At 37.4% G+C, this 23061-nt stretch overlaps 1 long non-coding RNA gene across 3 annotated transcripts in view; it reads left to right on the plus strand.

Annotated features, from left to right (window-relative positions):
• The window catches only part of LOC129031331 (uncharacterized), a 101162-nt gene extending 84224 nt beyond the window's left edge, over positions 1-16938 (plus strand). For all 3 annotated transcript variants that reach the window (XR_008501014.2, XR_010122794.1, XR_008501013.2), the window contains one exon: positions 14337-16938. This is a non-coding gene — a long non-coding RNA (uncharacterized LOC129031331). The remainder of the gene's footprint in view (positions 1-14336) is intronic.
• The last annotated feature ends 6123 nt before the right edge of the window (positions 16939-23061 follow it).

The raw sequence follows: 23061 nt of genomic DNA on the forward strand, positions 1-23061 counted from the left end.
AACATCATGGTGTCTTGGAAAATATTGGTTCACTGAATTCTGCAGGTTTTTTGAATACTGACACATTTCATTTTACAGTATCAAAAAAATCAAATTTATTATTAATACCACCAATTTCATTAGAGGACACTGTAAATATTATGAAGCTAGTAAGCTCATGGTGATGGAAACAAGTTTTCCAAAATTCAAATTTTCCCTTGAAAGTTTGGATTTTACTGCTGGCAACAAATACCATCAGTCATTTTCCTAGAAATGAAAGACTCATGTTGTTCATTCTCATGGCAAATCCTAAATGCTTAACTCTGAATTCCTATAGTTTGTCTCTCTTTTGTACTTTCAGATAAAACTGACATTCCATAAAAGAAATGAGTAGTTCTGCCTGAAACTCAAATAATTGCACAAGTATTTTTCTTCAAGATAATCATCATACTTTGTTATGGAGCAGAAATACAGCTCTTCCTGCTTCCTTCTCATCTTGTCACCTGGAATATTTGTCATAGTTAATTATATGTGTCTACTTGAAGGGTGTTTTTGGATGACTCCACTCTCCCTCATCTCTTCTGGAAAATAAAAGGAATCAGAAATTTCTAGAAGCCAAGAACCAAATGAACAAAGTCAAAATTATGCCCTAAGGCAACCCTTCCCCTCCATGCTTAGAGCTAGTTCAAGGGGTGTGAATGCCTCTCCAGGTCCAGTTTCTTGGTGCCACAGAAGGGTCAGCATTGACTCTTACTCTGCTCAATTTGCTTCAACCCAGTGGGGCCTTGTTAAAAAAGAGCAAGTATGTCTGCAATTCCAGATCTCATTTCATGCATAGTTGGCAGTGCATAAGAAACTTTATCAGATTCCAAAATATATTTTTAAAAAGTCCATGAGGCTGAGGTACTTTATGATTGTTGTGGATCCACATCAGGAAGAGAAACCTTTTAAGGAGAAGAGTATGATATTTTCATTTGCATAAAAACAATAAAACTCCTTCAGCAGCAATTTCCCCTATATAAAAAGTGAGAACACAGCACCTTGGTGACACAGACATCTGTTACTTAAACAGATGCCACCTTCTAAACTCACTCAAGCAACCCTCTGCTCAACCAGAGACCCCTAAACCAAAATTCAATGCGTGGATAGAGCAATATGTGCAAAGGGTGCTTTGAATAATGATGGGTTTTACCTCCCAGCATCATTATGAATTTGCTTGACTTTTTTGTGTTGTTGCTTTAGCAAAATCTCCTCCATCATTTCTCTCAGTAATGTCTTTTTTCTAACTTAACCTCCACAATCTGCAAAATCAAATGGTTCCTTCTAAGATTCATTGCTGATTAGCATTAGCCCTTCAAAGGCTAAACTATGGTTTTTGTTTGTTTCTTTCTTTCTTTTTGCAGATGCACTTTAATGACTTCACAGGACAAGGCTCTAACACTATCTAGGAGAGAAATGAAAGTTAGTTCCTTTTTTTTCTTTTCTAGTAGCACAAAGGGTCCCTGCTGATGTTTTCCAGTGAAGCAATACTTCCCTAGCCTGAGACTGATAAGCGCCTTCAGAAGTTAGGCTTACACTTCTACATCAGCAGTTCATGAAAGGCATTATGAAAAACTATTATACTGCTATAATGGATGACAGCACAGTTGTATATGTTACACCTTGAAGTAAGCAGTAGGATTTTCCATCACTTGATAACCTTGAAACTGCTAAGGTATCAAATTGCTATCATGAATATTGTGCAGGAGCAGAAATAACTCAGGAAGCTGCCTTTGTGAATAATAATCAGAAAACTGCAACATTTTTACTGAGAAAATGGATTTGACGCGGTGGTGTATTGACAAGCTTTCTAACAGGAAACTAAGGTAGACATTACAAGTACATTTGCATTGAGCTATGCATCAATCCATCATTCAGCATTAGATTTGTAAGTTCTAATTAGTTAAAAATATTATTTGCAAAGAATTATGTAGTATGTTAAAATTTCCAGGATAAAGGGTAAGGAGAGCCCACATGCTATTTTGTTGCTGAAAACAATAAATAAAAATATTTGTTTAATATTTCAACTTCTCAATGTACTCTGAAATCTAACTCATTCCAGCAGAATATAGAGATGAGGTTTGGCAAGTGAGGATTTGTTTAATAGGCATTTAAATCAATTGCAGCATGAAGACATGGTAGGAACAGAGATAGTAAATGTTTATTACAACTCTCTTTTTTTTTCTAAAATACGTGTGTTTAATTTTGCCAAATCCTGGCTTTGTTCATGAGCAGAGCACCTAGTATTGGTCCGTAGCATTTTCAGACAACAAAGTCTACCAAGAACCTTCGACAGCTATGTGAAAACTCAATGTCTGGAGTGATTCATCATTGTGTCAGACTGGCCAGCACTTTGTCACAGTGACTGACAATGGGAGAAACTTGGAAATAATACAAAGATTCTCTGTTCACTGATAGTGTCTGCAGTGTGATTAGAGGAGAAAGCTTTGAGACTGTGAGGAGAATCTTAATTTTCCCCCAAAATTAATTTTGATATTTTACCCTTTGTTGGACAAATTCCACCTAACTTTTTCATTGTCTTACTCAAAACTGGCCATTTTCATTTAAAATAGTGTGTGGAGCCTGCTTATTGAACATCACTGCACATTCAACAGCTTAGTAGGCAGGGTGAACAATTTTTCAATAGTGTGAGACCAGCTATACTGGCTTTATACTGGGCTACTCTATCTAATCGAGAAAGGTAAATGCCCTCCAGTTAATGGTTGATAGTGGTGTCAATACAACCTAAATTAACTCATGCCTAACCCTTTTCTTGGAATCTGGAATCATTTTATACTATTCAATCTAGCTAAATCCTAAAAGGGTAATGATATTAATTCCTTACTTCAGGTAAACTATTGCTAGACAAAGTAATGTAATGCATGGGCATTATTTTTAGAGGTGCTGGGGAGCAAAGGTAATGGCTTTCATTTATTTCCCATCCCCTCTATGGGAAATAAATGAAATAGCATCTTCTATGGATAGTAGATCAATAATTCCACCTTCTTATTAAAAAATTTAAAAAGCTAAAATGAATCCTATCCAGAAAAATGTGATTACAAGAGGAGTAAATTATTAGAGGGGATAATAATAAAAACTAGTGTTTGTTGACATTGTGTGCCAGAAATTACATAGATACCATCACATATACTCCTAAGAAATTTTGAGATAAGAATTACCATCACCATTGTACAGTTTAGAAAATGGAGAATCAGAGAAGAATAAGTATACAATTGGTGAATGGTAGAACTCGAATTGATGTCTAAATATGCCTGCTTCCAAAAACAATAACCATCAGAGTAAACAGAAAACTTAAAGTGAGATACATGAAGGATAAAGTTAAGGAATATAAGAAGCTATGCAGTCAAATATCTATCAAAGTGATGGTCTCAAGATGCACATCACTTCCCTTCATCACTCTCTCAGCTCCCTCAAAATCTCACTGCTTTAAGTTAAAGCAGAATGTCCTCACCATGACCAATGTAGCGATGTATGATCCAGGTCTGACCTGCCTCCCAAGCCTCATTTTCCAGCACCTTGTCCTTCTCTCTATTGCACCCTCACTGGCTTACTGGTGGTGCTTTTTATCTGTCATGCCCTCTCCTGACTTTTGCTGTTTCTAGTTATTAAAATTCTCTTCTCTATCCTCTTACCTGGTTAAATTCTTTCCATCCTCCACAGCTCAGTTAAAGAACACCATCAGGAGGCTGGATTCCCCTTATCATATGAACCACATACCTTTCTTTTATTGCCTTTGTCAGAATTGTAACTTACATTTGTTAGAATGATTATTTCATTTATACCTGCATAATTCACTTGACTAATATCTCCAGCGACTAGCTCTCCCTGCTACATAAATAGAGGCTCATTAACTCTGAGAGAATGAATGAGTAAATGGATAGTTTTTATCTATATTCCTTCTTATAGTCTGTATTTACAGTTTTATTTGATTTTTATTGCAACTCAAGGACAAAACAAATTAGGTATTGCTTTCTCATTTTACTGAAGAAGAAATTAATGCTCAGAGATGTTTAATACTTACCTAAATGTACATGGTAGCAGAGCCTGCTAAAATCTGGGCCTTCTGAATCTCAGATCCATGAGGATTATACCAAAGCCTTACTGTGTCATCAGTGGAAATTCAAATTTCTCCTATCTACTCATAACAAAACACGGAAAATGCCAAAAAGACAAATGAGCACCTCATTGACCATGGAGAAAGCATGCATGAATTAGGGAATGCATCTTGAACATCGCAGCATTGCTTTCCCCTGTGGTCTGCCTGGGCCAGCTCAGGGCCACCTGTATGCTCAGACTCTCATTGAGGTCCTGGAGGAAGAATCTAAGCCTTGAATCAGGAGTTATGTCTCTCACGTCAAGAAGCTGATTGTAAACTCCAGGTGAGTGGCAGTAAAGTGGCCAAGGTTCAAAAACATGGAACTCACTTCTGGCCAAGGCTTTGTGGACAGAGAGGTAATATAGTCCACAAAATATCATAAAAATGGCCTCTGGCTTTGGAGCACAGCAGCCTTCCATGTGGGGTAGCTGTAACAGGTGCCTTTGAGCCCAAATATACCAAAGCATTGAGAGTTTATCATTTCCTGAAAACACACATTTATCATCAAAGGCCCATTGAGAGTTTATCATTTCCTGAAAACACACAGTTCAGGCCCAATAATAACTCATGCCATTAACTTGTGAGCTCAGCCGACCCGATTTTTGATCCAGTTTGGACCAATGTGGAGAGTATATTGGTAGCTCCAGATACAACAAGTCTGGAACGAGTGGTCCAAGAGCAAGCAAGTCGCAGAGCCCAGGGTTTCTCTAACCACAGCTGCCAATGCTCAGCCTGAATGATTGCACTTGAGTTTAGTTTCCCTGTTGACTTCTCTTAAAAAGAGAATGTTGCTAATAACTGTAATGCACTTGGTTTGTTTCCTCTGTCCTTTTTCCCAGGAGTTGGACCCTTTTCAGTTCTCCCAGATATTGGTTATGATCTACTTAAATTGAATCAACCCCTCCATCACACAGAACCATGAACCAATTACCTATCTGAGTTTGAGAATCACCATTACTTTGATTCTCTCAATTACCATGACCTGTGAGGAGGCCTGGGTTTGTTCTGCCTCCTGAGCTCTTCTCAATAATGTCTGGTTGTCTTGTGGTCCTAATCTCAGGGACTGCGGCTAACCCCTAGCTCCAGCCTTGTCTTTCACAAAGGCCCACTTCAGAAAACTTAGATTATCTTTCAGTGGAGCATTTGTGAATTCTGATGAATTCCACCTTAGATTTCTACATGGCAGATTTTGCCTAGGGAATATATGGATTGCCTATTGTGATTGTTCAAGCAAGCACCAGAGCTCTGTCCTTACCCAGCAAAGAGGAAAATTCTTGGGCAAGTCTAAGAGTATAAGAAAAGCATCAACCAAGGAGAAGTGTCTAGTATACTAATTGCATATGCACCCAGACTGGTCATTCTGTTTAATCTGTACTCACCTATGGACCCTGAACTTCTGTACCAAATTCCAGCTTTTATCTCCAAACTGTATTGACTTCATTGTGGTTTTCCTGCTCTTGTTTGGACATCCAGATCTTACATGAAATGTCAGGTTCCTGGCTACTTTGTTACTGATTGTTTTTTGCCTGTTTGAGCTAATTTCTTAACTCTAGTGTCTGCCCTGGCCTTTCTAAATGTCGCTAGAGAGTCAAAAAATTGGTAGAACTCGTGAGGACATTATTGCCATATAAACTGGTATGGTCTGAGTAATTACACAGGTGATTCCAGTATGCAGTAAAGGTTAGAAGCTACTGTTTTATGTTCTTAGTATTCAGCCGAAACTGAATTTCAGAGAGAATGGCCATTGTGAGGGAGAGTGGGTTCATGAAGCAGAGGGAATAAGCAAGAGCGAAAGTGATTTTTACAAAGGGATAGTGCCAGTGTGGTAAGGAGGAGATGGAATAAAAGAGAGAAGAGCATGTCCTGGAAGCTGTGTCCAGGGACAACAGAAAAAAATGTGCTCAGCACGTAGACAGAAGGAGTGAATCCAACCTAGATTAACTGGTACAAGCAGCACATACTGGACACAGTGAACTCACACTTAGTCACAGTATCTATCTGATTAAAACACCAGTGAGTCCTAGGCTTATATGCAACCCTAGAGGCCACACAATCTACCTTCCTATCTCCTCACGGCATCTCTGAGCATCAAGAACTACCACTTAGTTCTAACAACCCACTAGTTGACAAAATCCAATCTCATACTGATTATCATTTTCTCAGCAATTCTGTGAAGCAGACAGGACAGTTATTATTACTTTTATCTCCATTTTACTGATAAGGATAATGAGACCCAGAATGGGAAAGTGACTTGGCCAAGGTCACATAGCAGCCAAATTCCAGGCAGGACTCGGATTGGAGCTTAAATCTTCTCATTCTAAATCCACAGCTCCTTTATTTCACCACTCTGCCTGAAAAGATTGAGAATTATCTCAAAATACAGATATCAGTTTACATTATGACATCTGTATTTTGTAGATTCTTCATGGATTGCTGTCCTTAAGTAGGTGGGGAAAGATATCAAGACCACTGTGTCCATTTCCTCAACAGTTTCATCAGTGATCAACTGATAAAGGGATATGGTACTATCCTTTTGGATGCCTTTGGAAATTTACAGGGAGAGTGTTTTTTATTGTCACAATGATGAGGAGTCACTATTGGCATTTAGTGATGGGGACCAGGGAGAGTGGTAAAGTCACAGTGCATACTACATTTTCACACAGTAAAACATTCTAAGTTCATTCATCATGTTGAGTGCTCAGTGTACATCATGTAGGTAAAAAAATCTGTTTACAATTATCTGACTCAATAATCTAACTCCATTTTACACATAAGCACACAGTATTTTTGCATGGCTTTAATAGTTACTGAGTTTTCAGCAATGTAACTCCCAAAGAGATCCAGGAAAATTTTATATTTTTGCCAAAAAATTAGGAAGAGTTGTTCACCACCTTAGAAAATCACAATCCATGTGACTTTACCTTACTTTGCTGGCTGAGTTTACAATTTTGCCCAAGAGGGTGGATTGAAGGAAGTTTACTGTATAGCCTCCAGAAATCAACTCTCCTTCTTCTTTAACATGATAATTTGGATGCCTGAGAAACCAAGGGCATAATTATAAGATATTGAATTTCATTCTGGAAAGGCAACTAGTTTAATGACATTGTGCTTCATTAATAAAAAGTCTTGATTTTGTCTGAATGATTGGAGGATGAACTCGCTTTTCACTGGATTATCCAGAAACTCAGGTGACAAGTTTGAATCTGAAATGGAAATGCCTTAATTGGAAAACATTTCACAAAGTCAGCTTGTTTTTCTATCCTTTCTCCAAGAAAAGATGAGAAGTTGCGTCTGGATGAAACATTCTGTCACAGATTCATTTCAGCTTCATGTCACAGCTTGTGTATTATTTAGAGGTAATTTAAGATTCCTATATATGGTAACATATATTGAAACTTTCATTTCACCTACTGCACTCTCTCCCTGCACTTTCCAATTCCAGTCTTTGTTTTGGAATGAAACTATTAAACTGTGATATGAAGTTAAACACACTCGACAGGGAAAGGTGTGTGAGTCAGCAGTTTGTAGCTGCCAAGAAAGGAATGAGAGAGCTTTCAAATTCACGTTATTGATGTGAATTATTTTGAAGAATGTATGGTTGGCAGTTTCAGTAAACTTTGTCAGGGATCAGCAATTTACTGATGATGAAAATAAACTAACAAACAACACTACATTCTCTAACCAGGCAGCAAAACTGATCATTTGATAATCAAAAGTAAAGGAGATAGAGCTATAGGTGATCATTTCAGAGTGAACCATAGAGAGGCCCCTGAAGTCAGCTCATTATCTCAAATGGGCAGATATCATCTTCGCAATGAATGACAAGTCTGCCAAATATGACATCTGGGCTACAATTTTCTGAGGATCTTCAGTTATTTAGTGACAACTGCTTTGGAATATTTTCTAAGCATTATGTTCATAATAATTGTGGGAAGACCCAAAGCACCATTCTGGAAAATCTTATCCATGTCAATTGCATTAAAATCTTCTGGGAAGATTTAAAGAATAAAACAAAACAAAACAAAAAAAGGCGATTCCAAGGCCTAAGTCCCAGCACACAGGATTTAGTAGCTCTGATGCAAGGCTTGAGAATATTTATATTAAAAATATTCCCTGGTAATGTCTAAGAAGCCAACAGATGTGGTATCTGCTGGTTTGATCCCTTGTCTATTAGATGACAGAATAAAAAGAACAATGTAGAATTTCTCTGGGTTCATTTCAGTAATTTGTAGTAAATTCTAATTATCCTCAATAATTTTACATAATTTATAAGAATATAAAACATTTAATATTGAGGATGTTAAAAATAAAAGTAGTTTACTTACTGTGGAGAAGGACACAAAGAAAGAGATAGAAAGAGTGTTTATAGCGCACACTTTCTGGCCCAGGGTGGGATAATGTATGAACTGCTGGGAACACTTCCTCAAGACCTAGATGTACCTTAACAGTGGCACAATGTTAATAGCTACTCCTGGACTGTGGCTTAGCTCTTAGTGGGCACAATATTTCAGTCATAGGGAAAGCTAATGAAGGAAGACCTGGTTTCAGAGCATCAAAGGAGATGGATGCAACACCACTGCCTAGATAGTTTCAGACTCAGAAGGAATATGGAGCCACCAATCCTTCAGCCTACCAGACCAGGAAGAACGATTTTTTCAGTAGTTCCTGACAAAGCAGGAGCATCACCATCTTAGACAAACACTGCCATTTTAAGTTCCCCTTGATTAAAAACTGCCTAAATCCAGCCCAAAAAACATCAGCCTAATGGCTAATGTCAGCATGACCATAAACCACAAGTGACACCTCTAACCAGAAACATTCCAACCCTGAGATAAACCTATTCTGACCAGAATCATGCCAACCCTGAGATAACCTCCCCTCCAACCAGAAACATGCCAACCCCAAGATAACCTCCCCTCCGACCAGAGACATTCCAACCCTGTAACTCTCCTCCACAAGGAAACATTCTGAGCCTGTAATAAGTTCTCCCTTCCTATACCCTTAAATACCCTTATTCTGTAAGAGAGAAGGCTCCTAACCAAAATCAGCCGGAAGCTCCTCTCAGGTTTATTCTCACAAATAAACTGGTCTTTGACTGTTGAGCCACTTTTCATGTTTTCCTTCTTTCTTTAACGCTTAGAGTTCCTTCTCCCTTCTTAAAAAGCCAGAGGCTTATAATTTGGTGAGTTTTGGTTAAAATACTATATTATTCACCCAAGAGAGGCGAGGTTAATAATTTAGCATCCTCACACAAAATTATTTGTTGATTATACCCATCAAGGCAGTGCATATTCTCACAGCTCTGGCTTCAGTCTCTGCTTTTCCAAAGGGGGAAAAACTTTGTGCAGCAGTAAATTCTAAAACCTAGGTGAAACCTGCTTTACCCGTTTTATTCCGGCACTCAAGTTTTGAGGATCACAATTAGGACATATCATTTATAATTATAGAATCATAAAATAGTGAGAAGAGATCTTATATATGATCTGGCCCACCTCTAACTGGGAGTCATCTCTGACCCCTCTCTTTCTATTACGCATTCCAGATTCATCAAACAAAGAGTTAATCAGCAATTCTCTTGCCTCTACCTTAAAAATATATCCAGAATAGGCCGGGCGCAGTGGCTCATGCCTGTAATCCCAACACTTTGGGAGGCCAAGGCAGGTGGATCACCTGAGGTTGGGAGTTTGAGACCAGCCTGAGCAACATGGAGAAACTCTGTCTCTACCAAAAATACAAAATTAGTCAGACATGGTGGTGCATGCCGGTAATCCCAGCTGCTCAGGAGGCTGAGGCATGAGAATTGCTTGAACCTGGGAGGTGGAGGTTGCGGTGAACTAAGATCATGCCATTGCACTCCAGCCTGAGCAACAAAAGTGAAACTCCATCTTAAATATATATATATATGTAAAATATTATACATTAATATATTAATATATGTTACATAATATATTAATATATTATATATTATATTGTATATAATATATGTTATATATAATTTTATATAATATATAAATATATAATATATAATGTTATATATAAAACTTATATATATATATCTCCACAATGAGACCATTTCTCATAACCTCCACTGCAGTGACCTTGGCCAGAGAAACCATCAAGTTTCACTTGCATTACATCAATTCCTAACTGGTGTTCCTGCTTCTATCTTTGCCCACTAAAGACTTGCCATATCATATCATAGCAGAAAGATATTTTCAAAATAGAAACTACATCATGTCTTTCTTCTGGGCAAAAAGCCAGTCCTTACAATGACTTACAGGATTCTACATGATTCGTTTCTAGTTACTTCTCCAATCTCATCTCCTAACTTTTCACTCCACTGAAGGCATACTGGCCTCCCAGCTGTTTGCTGAGCATCTCAACTATTCTTCCACCTCAAGTCCAAGGTCCTGGTGTTTCTCCTGCTTGGAACAGTTCTCATAGCCAGTTTCTTCAACTCCTTTAAGTCTTTGCTCAGAGGATACTTTCCTAGTGAGGCCTACCCTGATTACCCAAGTTAAAATTCCAACTCAACTCCCTCTCTGCACTCTATTCTGGAACTCCTTATCCATTTTCCTATTGCCTGTTGAAGGTTTCCATTGGTTGGCTCTCTGTCGTCTCACACTTATCATCACAAGTGGAATTCTTTATCATTCCCCAAACTTGCCACTTTATTGAACAGCGTCCCTTCTATAATGAAATCCTGAAACTAAAATTTATTAGGCATGCTCCATGTCAGAAGCTTTATGCATTATGTCACTCAATCATTTATCCAGTCCTGTAAATACAATGTACTTATTCCAATTTAAAGCAAGACCATGAAGAGTATATAATGAATGGTAGAGCTAGTATTCAAAGCCAGATCACAGTGATAGGACATACTAATGACTTCCAACTATACCTGGGGTCAGCAAATATGGATCATAAGCCAAATACAGCTCACCATCTGTTTTTGTACGTAGAGTTTTGTTGTAACACAGTTACGCCCATTTGTTTGTGTATTATTATGGCTGTTTTTATGCTATAACCACAGAATTGAGTAGTTGCCAACAGAGACAATATGACCTGCAAAGCCTGAAATACTTATGATGTGGCAAACTCCTGATCTCTACCATGCTGCCTTTCATATAAAGCAGACGTTATTTGATCTAGAAATTTCCCGATACATAAAGATGCAAGGAATGTTTCATACACAGGAATGTCTATTAAGAAAAAAACTTGTTTTAAGAATAATATTCAAAATTTTAAAGTTGTAGATCTCCAAATCTAGCTTTTTTTTAGTTCAGTTTACTATACTTAATATCTTTCTGTAGATACACCAACTATTAATAATCACTGTTGAGGATGCCTTTGATTATTTTTGGTATAGATATAGTTGGACTCAATTAAAACATTTTTAATCCACATTTATGAGTTTAATATTTTCAGTTTCCCTTTTACTTACTTTACCTCTCTGACTGAGATATACTCGTGTAAGTTTTATATAGCAAATAAATGAAACATATAGTAAGACTTAGATCCCTAAAATGTCCCAATATTGTTTACATATTGAGGAAGACTTTAACCTAAAATTCTAAGTCTAAATCTGTTATTCAAATATGTATTTTATATTAAATTTGTAAGTTTCATTTGTTATTGGGGAGAACAAATTCTCTTAAACATAAGCCCATAGAATTCCAAATGTACTCTTATTATTTAGCTAAAAGAAATACAATAGGTTTGATTCTTTGAATATCTCTTACTTAAATCTAAATGTTTTTTAGTTCAATAAGAAAACAGTTGTATCATGCCAATCGATTTTGGAAATAACTTCTCAACTAATTGAGATTGCAAAATGATAAGGTGTTTGGCTCACAAAATTAACATATTAGCATATGTTAATTGCAAATAATATATAATCAGAACATGTAATTAATATAATCCTATTATAGACTTTGTAGGGACATTCTAACCATTATTATTATTGTTCTTGTTTGAGACAGAGTTTTGCTCTGTCACCCAGGCTGGAATGCAGTGGAACGATCTTGGCTCACCGCAACCTCTGCCTCCTGGATTCAAACAATTCTCCTGTCTCAGCCTCCTGAGTTGCTGGGACTACAGGCGTCTGCCACCACACCCAGCTAATTTTTGTATTTTTTAGTAGAGACGGGGTTTCACCATGTTTGCCAGGCTGGTCTTGAACTCCTGACCTCAAGTGATCCACCCGTCTCGGCATCCCAAAGTGCTGGGATTACAGGCGTGAGCCACTGCACCTGGCCCTAAGCATTATTTATAGTCTATAATGGCAAATTTAGCACTTAAAGCAAGTTAGGCTTTTAGTATGTATATCTGTCTACTTATTGTCTGCAACTCTGCCTAGCAAGTTCACTTGAATGGATTTTTGCATTTCTTTGCATCGTTTGGTCCTGAAATGCTTTGAATTTAATGCTAAAGCCTTTTGAATACATTAATTTGATGTCTTTTTTCATAGAGAATCTATTTCTTAGTATCACATAATTCTTGTGGACATTAAAATGGAGATAGATTTCTAGTTCTCTCTGATGGCTTTGTATGACTATTAGGTAAACCTCTAGTTTCTGGTTCCATGCTGGATGGCCCTAGACCGATAGATTCTGAGAGGTGGAGGAAAGAGAAAAGGAAGAGAGGCTGCCACACTGGTCTTAATACCTGATTCATGTTGCAAAAAAATCAAGCCTTTATCTCTCTCTGGCTTAACAGCTATATAGCTACATTTCATACGTTATTATGATTTAAAAATAGTGCCTATCCCCCTCTGTTATCCTAATCAAGATTTGAAGATGTGAGAAGAGTTAAAAATAATAATAATTCAGTGACAGGTAAATAAATAATCCATATTCCATCATGTTACCAAATGTTTGATTTTGTTAGTCTCTTTCTTACCTGCCTGAGCATGACTGAGGAAAAGGAGGTTTTCCATTCACGCTTCTTTAATGCAGTGGCCACCTCCTAATTTCACTGTAATTTCTCACGACCGTCCTCCTCCCAATTCTTTCAGACCTGCACTGTCCAATGTGGGACCACTAGCCACATATAGCTACTCAACTCTTGAGATGTGGCTAGTATTATTGAGAAAGTAAATTTTTAATTATATATTTAATCTTAGTTAATTGAAATTTACCTTTAAAAACTGATAATTGACTATTGTAAAAATTGTAAGAATATTTGGAGCAAGTTAAGTATGTATATCTTCTTTTAGAACTGTAAATTTTATGAAATATCAATAAAGGTTCAAATTTAGATCCAAATCTAGATCCAAAGAATAAAAATTTACCACCTGCATTGACATGTGCAATAAATGTAAAATACACACTGGATTTCTAACACTTGCTATGAAAAAGAATTTAAACTTTTGATAATAATTTGTTGATTGCATGTTAAAATGATAATATTTTGGATTTATGGGGTTACATGAAATATAATATTGAAAACAAGTTCACCTCTTTTTTATATTTTTTAGTGGCTACTAGAAAGTTTCAAATTGCATGTGTAGCTTGCATTATACTATGAGACTGTGACTGCCCCAGGTGTACCTGCTTCCATCCAGCATACCTAGAGCCACCCAGCCTCCTTAACTTTTCTGAATACTTACTGCCCTACAAAAGGGAGATGGAACTATTTTCTTTCACTGAAGTCTCCAAGATTTCCCTTTTTTCCTTATCAGATATTTCTTATTTTAAAACTTTCTTCATCAAACAAATTTCTATACACTTTTAATGAAATGTTAACCATAAGCTTTCTATTTAAAATTACCTCTTCTTCAACGATAAGCTTTCTATTTGCAATTTAATGCTGTGTTACAGGTTTATCAGACCCTTTTCTGAAAGCAGGCTGTGAATGGAAAATTGAGTGAGAGGATCCAGGCACCTGTATTGCAGGGAGTTTATGAGAATGACAAAATATTGTCTAACCTTGGGATTGTCAGAACACCTCTGATCCTCCAGTTTATCTTCTACACTGTGAAAATAATAATACCTGCCTCACAGATTAGATGTGAAAATGAATAGACACATAAACTAAGAAAGTGCCTGGCATAGTGTATGTGGTCAGAGTATTTTGGTTTATTTGCTTTTAAAAAAAATTAGTATATTTTTCAAGTAAAATATTCAGAAAGATGCATAAATCATAAAGCCACAGTTTATGAGCCAGTACAAAGTGATGCACCTGCCTTTTCACTCCCCAGGTCAAGAAGATAACCAGCACCTCAGAAGCTCTCTTCATACACCCCTCAATCACTACTCACTGGATTTGTTTGGCCTATTTTCAAACATTGTATCTATAAAATCATATAGTATACATTATTTTGTGTTTTGCTTTTCCATTCCACATTATGTTTGTGAGATATATCAATGTGACTGTAGGTGGTAGTAGTTTGACCTATTTCATTGTTATATAGTATTTCATCTTATGCCTATACCATGATTTATCTATTCTTCTCTTGATTAACATGTAACTTGTTTTCAGTTTGGGAACAGTATAAAGTTATGTTGCTATAAAACATTTTTACTAAGTACTATTCTTTGTTGACTCTATAACATGGAGTATTCATTGCTGGGCCACAGGGTGTGTGTATGTTTAACTTTAGTTAGTACTGTCAATTCCTTTTCAGAAGTGGTTGTACAGGTACCAAATTTGTTCTCACACCAGCCATTTATGCAGAATCCAGTGACTCCATATCTTTGCCAACACTTGGTATCTCATTATGGTTTTAATTCGCCTGTTCCTAATCACTAATGAAATTAAGCTTTTTTTTTTTTTTTTAAGTACCAACACTACTTTAACAGAATTGACTTTCTGATATCATTGATTTATCTTGATCTAGAACTGCTCTTCATGGTAGGCAACTCACTAGTTGATGCCCTTAAAACTTTTCCTTAGAGAGTACAGATTTTTAATCTAAAAATTAGCAAGTGTGTTATATGGACATTTTCTTTGTGTAACAACAACACAGGTAAAAATAAACAACTTTCTAAATATTAATACCACTTTTAAAAGCTATTCTGAAATTCTTTACCCTTATAAGTATTTGGTGAAAAGGTGAGGCAATTTTATTGGTATAAATGTATATCTCATAATTGTCAACAAACAAAATGAATTCCAACCGTAATACTCAGACACGTTTTGCATGAAAAGTAACCTGGAATGGCAAATGCAATAGTATCTCCTTATTTTTTAGGCCATTAAAAATCATTGCCGGCTGGGCGCAGTGGCTCATGCCTGTAATCCAGCACTTTGGGAGGCCGAGGCAGGTGGATCACCTGAGGTCAGGAGTTCAAGACCAGCCTGGCCAACATGGTGAAACCCCGTCTCTACTAAAAATACAAAAATTAGCCAGGCATGGTGGCGCATGCCTGTAGTCCCAGCTACTCAGGAGGCTGAGGCAGGAGAATCACTTGAACCCAGGAGGTGGAGGTTGCAGTGAGCTGAGATGGAGCCATTGCACTCCATCCTGGGTGACAGAGCGAAACTCTGTCTCAAAAAAAAAAAGAAAAAATCATTGCCACTTCCACCTACATCATCAATGAAGAAGGGCAGCAACAAATTCGGCTACATAAAGATGACAAATGTACAAAGGACAGCCTGTGAGAAGGGACAGGTTTAGATTTTTGGCTTCATGCTTAGGTTTCATATTTTCTAATTTGAATTTCTACTGATTTTGATATCCTTTTTATGTTCTGATTAGGCAGATTAAATATGTCTATAAAGAATTTTCCAGATACATGATATTACATAAGATCATAATAAAATTATTTGAAGACACAGGCAACATGTTTGATTTTTTTTAAGGTTCTGTGTGTTTCTGAGAGAATGTTTGTTTATATCACTTTACTAGCATGTCAAAAAATCCCTAGTGAGGATTGTAAATTGAAAACCAGAAACAATGCCAACATTATTACTATACCTGGAGCATTTACTCTTGTCTATTTACTGTTCTTTACAGTAAAGAAAGCTCTGTATTTATTCTCGTCAGTCTCCTTTAGCAGAAAATTTGTGATGGTTTGGATTATTGTTCAGTAAATATTAATTCCCCTACAACTCCAACTGTGGGCAGAGAAAACTTCCTTGCCTTGTTGATATTGGGCTTGCAAAGTTAGCAAATGTAACACAGGCAGAGGCCTTAAATATGTCTATATGGTTTGGCTTGGCTTTGGGACTCCTGGTATTCATCTTGAGAATAAAATGGTCAGATGGCCACTGATTTAAACAGTGTGAAAATTATGTGTAACACATCAAATCCTGGAACCCAGAGCCTGGAGCTGGGCCAAGCTGAGCTGCAGTCAACCTACAAACCCATGAATGATAAATAAGATCTTGATGTTTTAAGCCACTACATCTTGGTGTGGTTTGTTATGCAGCATTATTGTGACAAAAGCTGACTGAGACAGCTTCTGAGTCTGTTGGTTAAAAATGTTTGCATTAAAGTTCTCAAATATAAAATGTATTTAGTAAATTAGTCAACAGTACCACTCAGTCAAAAGATAGTTATTGAACACTTAGAATGTGCCAATCACAGTGCTACATAGTGGAGATGGATGGTAAACAAAATAGACATGGGGAAACTTGAAAAGGTAATTGAAATACAATCTGACCTGTTCTGATAAGGACAAGCAAGCACCAATTACGGGATGATTTAGAAGGGAGACTAGAACTAGCCTTGACAAGTCAAGGAAGTTTTCTCAGAGATGAAGCATGAGTAGGGATTATTTACATTACCGTAGGAAGAATCAATAACATCCTCAAAAACTCAGAAATAAAAAGATATAGTAATTCAGTGAACTACAAGAAATAATGCATGACAGGGAGTGAGTGGAGCACATAAAAGGAAGGATGTGTATAGTAGAAAATAGTTTGAGGGGGCAGAGCAGGTAGGAAGTGTGTCTGGGCCTTCTGGAAGCCATCCCACACCCTAAATGTAAAGAAACATAAAGCTCAGATGATGTCATTGGTTGCTAGGATTCAGCTATGCATGAAACCTACATTTACTACATTTAGAAAGAGGCAGTGTATTCATCAGCAGATATTTGTTGAGCATTGTGAATGTGATGCTAAGTGAAAATAATACACTTTCCTCAGAAAGATTACTATCTGGTTGTAAATACAGAGAAGTAAAGAGGCAATTTTAATACATAGTGTTGTGATATAATACAGAAAACAGGACAATATGGGAAGAGAGCCAGGGAAACTCCAAAGAGAAAGTAACACCTAAGCTGAGAACCTAAAGGAGAAAAGGTATTTACTCAATCCAGGCACAGTGGCTTACACCTGTAATCCCAGCAATTTGGAAGGCTGAAGCAGGAGGATTACTTGAGCCTAGAAGTTCTAGACCTGTCTAGGTAACATGATGGGACTCAGTCTCTATAAACACTTTTAAAAACTAGCCAGGCATGGTGGTGGGCACCTATGGTCCCAGATACTTGGGAGGCTGAGGCAGAACGATTGCTTGAACCTAGGATGATGAGGCTACAGTGAGTCATGTTTATGTCACTGCACTCCAGTCTGGGCAACAGAGTGAGAATTTTTCTCAAAAAAGAAGATTTACTCAAGTCAAGAATAAGAAAATGTTATTCCACATAGAGTAAATGGGATGTTTAAGATTTTCCAGGATGAAAAGAAAGATAGTCCATATAGGGGGTGATTTCCTTTAAGTCACAAAATGGGAGAAGTAAATAGGACCAGATCATAAGTCATGTTATGGAGTTTGGACATGAATTTGAGAACAAGGAAAACCAATTAAGGGATTTCAAGGATAATTGAGAAATGCATAGCGGAGAGAATTGGCAGGACTTGACAACTGACTACATGCCTGTGTTAAAGGAAAGGGAAGACAAGGAGGACACTCAGCAAACTGACTTGGGCAAATCGGTGAAGAGAGATGTCACTGGGAGCACAGATGTGGCACAGGGTGGTGAGGAGGATTTAGTGGTGACATAAAAAAAAAATTAAAAGAGGTGGACAAACAGCTATTAGAGCAAAGTAAGAGAATCAGTGTAATGCTAAGTCACTAATCCAGGAGAAGACTTACTACTAAGAAAGAGGAGCTTTTCATCAGTGCCAACGTGGCAAATTTGAGGATACCAATAAGAAAACGATTCCAATTTGGATATTAGGAGTTTGGGAATGACTTGATAAAGTAGCTTCAGCAAACTGGTGTGGAGACCAGATTATAAAAGCCTTAGGGATGAGTGAGTGGTGGAGAACTGGGAGAGAAAGTAGAAGAAATAATGGAATGGCATCCTAAAAATGTAGCTGTGTGGAGAGAAGAGAGTATTAGGAGAAGAAGCCAAGACAGGTTGTGTGATGAGAGACAAGGGAGAGAAAGAGATTTAAGATATAAGTGCATGTGTGGGGGGTTGAGGGTGGGAATTCTAGAGCAATATTCCAGAGAAAGCAGAAGGCTTGAGCTCAACCTCAAGGCTGGAAAACTCATCTCAGATAAGGAGCAGGGACACTTCATTGTCAGGGACAGAAACAGAGGGGCAGGCTAGTGATAACTAGATAAGAAATTCTGAATGATGGAAAGGAAGACTAAGGAGTTGTTGTTCATTACCTTTTACTCTTAAAGGAAGCAGAGTTTGGATATCTGAGTTTGAAAAACACAGAAATATTTATAGTCATTTTTTTAAGGGAACTGGTAAGGAGATGTTTCTTAGCTGCAAACTAGAGACTGTATCTAGTTAATTTTGGTAGAGGTAAATAAAATGTATTATGGATACTGAGTAGCTGACAGTATTATCAGGAGGTCCAAAGAGCCACAGAGAGTCATGGGACGATACTCAATGCATGAAAATGATGCATGAAAATGACCCATGAAAATACCACTGCTGTCAACGTGTGTCACCTATATCTCAGTTCATCGAAATATCAAAGCTTAAGATCGGACATTAAATGCCTCTGAGGAGCCAAATGCTTGGAAGCACTTGGAACCACTAATTGCTGAAAGATAGACTCAATGAGTGTCTATGACATCATATGGCTCCCTTCTGTAGGAAAGACTGCTGTTTGCACCCCAACATATATTCACTCCATCTCTCATTGTAATATATTCTGTCCATCTCTCATGTTGGTCACATGGCCAGCTGCTCAGAGTAAAAACTACATTTCCTAGCCCCTACTTGATCAAATTGTGGCCAGTTTAGGCCAGTGGAAAATAGAAGCTATTTTATGTTAGCTTTGAGTATAGTGAAGATGAGTCACACTCCCTAGGGTTGTGAAATAATCACTTGAAAGGAGTCTTGTCCCTATGGATTTCTGAGACCATAGCATGATATCAGTCTAGGACGATAGATCTTTACTCTTCTATAAGAGCAAGTAACTTCTATCTTATTTTCCTAACTCAAAAAAATCTTTTCACGGGTGTGTCTGATGGGTGGCCCAGATCCCTTTCCTGCACCCAGACAGCCAGGGAGAGTGAGGGAATGAATTCAGCTCCCATCCTGGCAGCCAGGTTTATAATGTTCAGAATGTCTCCCAAATAGAAGAGCTATTCAAAAGATGTTAGGCAACCACTAACAAAACAGTTGTTTGTTTATAACGGGGGTGGTGGTCGGGGGGACGGGGGGAAGGAAAGGAGAAGGGAGGGAGAGAGGAAGAAGAAAATAATAATGAGTAGTAAAAGGGCACAAAAGAGCATGAATTAATCCAGGTCTGATTTTATGGTTTTTTTTTAATCTTAATACTCTGGAATTGGCAACAGAAACTAGTCTTTACCTAGTGAAAATGTTATTGAATCAAGAAACTGTAAAATTCAGATTTGATATAGAAACCAAGGTGGAAAGAAATGAAAGGCAGGACAACATTCCTTCCCTTGTACTTCTTCAGCCCCAGTAGGAGGATAGGTATGAGAAGGAGTATTGAGGACTGAGTGATGCTAGAAACAGGCAGGGGGTTGAAGTCAGATGTGGGTGTGACCCTAACTCTGCCTAACATACTAACTCTAAAAAGTTATGCAAGTTAATTGCTCCTTTGAGCTCATTTCTTCATTAATAAGATGGAAATAATTGCAGTACAAGCCAATAAAAGTATAGTACCAGGGACAGAATTTGCTCAGCTCTCAGCTCAGCGCTTACTGCATTGTGCAAATCCTCAAATTCTTAGTAAATACTTTTTAATAAAGCTCAAGTGCTTCTCTTACTCTTCCACTCTCATCTCATGCCATAGGTTTAGGCAAACAAAAATATCTAGTCCTATCTGGAATCGGAAACCACCCTACATAATTCAAGCCATTCTCAGAAATAGTGTTTGGACAAAGGGAAGGAAAGTCATGACTCATAATTAGAGGATGGAATCCTCAGGAAAAACCAACATTAGCATCTAAACAAGAAAATTAGCTTATTGACATTGAAAAATGTTGCCACATTTTCAATTTCATTAAAGCCTCCAATAGACAAACACATTTATTTCTGTGCTATGTGTCTGATAGCAGGAAGGGCCAGAAACATCAGCCTACAAGCTCTGGGACTCTAGACTGTGACAGTGCTGATGAAATATATGTTTCCTGAGAAGACGTACAATCTCGACTATCTGTGACCATTGAAATATTAAGGAAATTACTTATAAAACAGATAAAAATCCATTAAGAGAGCATAGCCTAGAAACCGCAGAGGAGGAAGGGAAGGACTAATTTCCAATCCTCCTTGAAAATAAAAAAAAGAATTTTTTCCCCTTGTTATTATCCTCATGAAATTAAATTTCATTGTGCAGTTCTCATCTTTATAATTACTAGGTTGCTTTGAGAATTAGATATAAAAAGCCACCTCATATACAGGTAGCAGCTGATTTTTCTAAATATTATATTTTAAAAATGATAAAAGAGGAAGGAATAACATTTCAAGTGATCATTATAATCACCATGCTTGTTCTGTGTCAGCCCACCCACCTGACTCAATGCATTCATTTACAGGCATTGAGGCAGGACACCTACAAGTATTCCCACCCCCAACCTTAAAACCATCTGGATCCATACAGGAATAAGATCCATATGAATACGTACTTGAGTTTTAGAAGTCCAGAGGCTGGGAGTCTGGAAACCTGTAGATAGGTCTTGAGAGGTGTAGTAAGCTGAATAATTGCCCAAAGACATCCATACTCTAATCACCTGGAACCCATGAGTATGTTGCCTTACGTGGCAAAAGGGATTTGGCAGATGTGAGGAAGCTTATGGACTTTGAGATGGGAAATTGTCCTGGGTTAGCCAGGTGGGTCCAATCTAATCACATGCGTGCTTTAAAGCAAAGGCCCTTTCCTGCCTCTGGTTACTCAGAGAAAGGTGATAATGATGATGGAAGAGAACAAAAGAGATGGTAATATGAGAAAGATTCAACCCGAAGTTGGTGTTGAAGGCAGAAGGGACATGAGCGTAGGAATGAAGGCAGCCTCTAGAAAAAATGAAGATATTCTTTCCTAGAGACTGCGAAATTAATGTGGCCTTGCCTACACATTGATTTTAACCAAGTGGGACCTGTGTAAGACTTCTGACCTAAAGAACTGTAAGACAATAAATTTATGTTGTTTCTGCCACTAAGGTTGTGGTAACTTGTTACAGCAACATAGAAAACCAATATAGTGATTCTCACAACCAATGCTTGTGAGAATCCATTAAATAACTTGACGTCTTTTCCCTAATTCTTACTTCATTTGTCTAATCTTATTACACTCTGCTTTTCCTGTCTATCTGCTCTGCTTCCCAGTATGCACACTGGGCTTGGAGCTCCACTCCTGTCCCAGCTCTTTAGACCAGGTCCTGACAATATACCTGCCTCTTACTACCTTTTATTTGGGAACTAGATTCTCTCAGTGAAAGCAGTAGCCAGCTGGTATACCGCTCCAGCTGAAATGAATCACGCTGCATCCAGTCCTGAAGATTCCCACAGCTCCTCTTTGTTTTCACCATGTAAGACCCATTTGAACATCAAGCGTGTCCAGGACCTAGTCTTACCCATAAAACTCTTCTTCCTTCCTTCTTCCTCCCTTCCTCCCTTCCTTCCTCTTCTCCTTCCTTCCCTCCCTTTCTCCCTCCTTCCCTTCTTCCTTGTTTTCTTTCATCCCAGTGATGATGCTCTTTACACAAACATCTTAACAAGTACTACTACTACACACACACACACATATATTAGTGGAAGTGTAACGTGAGACATTAAAACCACCCAAAAAGGGTGGTTTTAATTTCCATTACATTTCATTAAATTATTAAATTGTAGATTAACAATGAGTGAATTTTAATATATGCAAATTACACTTCAATGAAGCTGTTTTTTACAAAAAGAAAGTTTTGTTCTAAAGTTTTTATTTATCATCATCATCACTATCAATTACATACATGTACACAAGGGAAAAAAAGCAAATAGTAAGCAAAGCATAAAATGAAAACTATATTTAGCTGCCTTATCACCAGTCTTATGCCCAATATACTAATGCTTTTATTAAACTCTTCCTTTTTTTACTTATATAAGTTTTAAATTTTGGAATAAATTTACAGGAAAGTTGCAGATAGTACCAAGAGTTCTCATACATCCTTCACCGAATTTCTCCTAATGTTAAGATCTTACACAATCATCTCACACTTATTAAAAAAAAATCTCTTAATCATTCTGGTTATTTATTCCATATTTCTAAAAATGCTTATATCTCTATTAATGAATTTATCAAATATAAACCATAACCATTGTCTCTGTCACTGTGAAGGTAAGAAAGCAGCTCACATACTCCACTGGAGAAGGTAACCTTCCCTCATCTTAATGCTTATAGTGAAATATAGTTTTACTATATTTTTAGTATTTGATTGGTTAACTTTTTACTTTAAATAATGCATTTAAGAAAAAGTTTTATTTTCAGTCACTATTATACCCTGTCTCTTAAAATTCTACTTGCATGTTTAAGAAATTGGTATCCCTCCATTTCCCTCTTTTCTA

Source organism: Pongo pygmaeus, chromosome 11 (assembly GCF_028885625.2).
Source record: "Pongo pygmaeus isolate AG05252 chromosome 11, NHGRI_mPonPyg2-v2.0_pri, whole genome shotgun sequence".
NCBI classification, from domain to species: domain Eukaryota; kingdom Metazoa; phylum Chordata; class Mammalia; order Primates; family Hominidae; genus Pongo; species Pongo pygmaeus.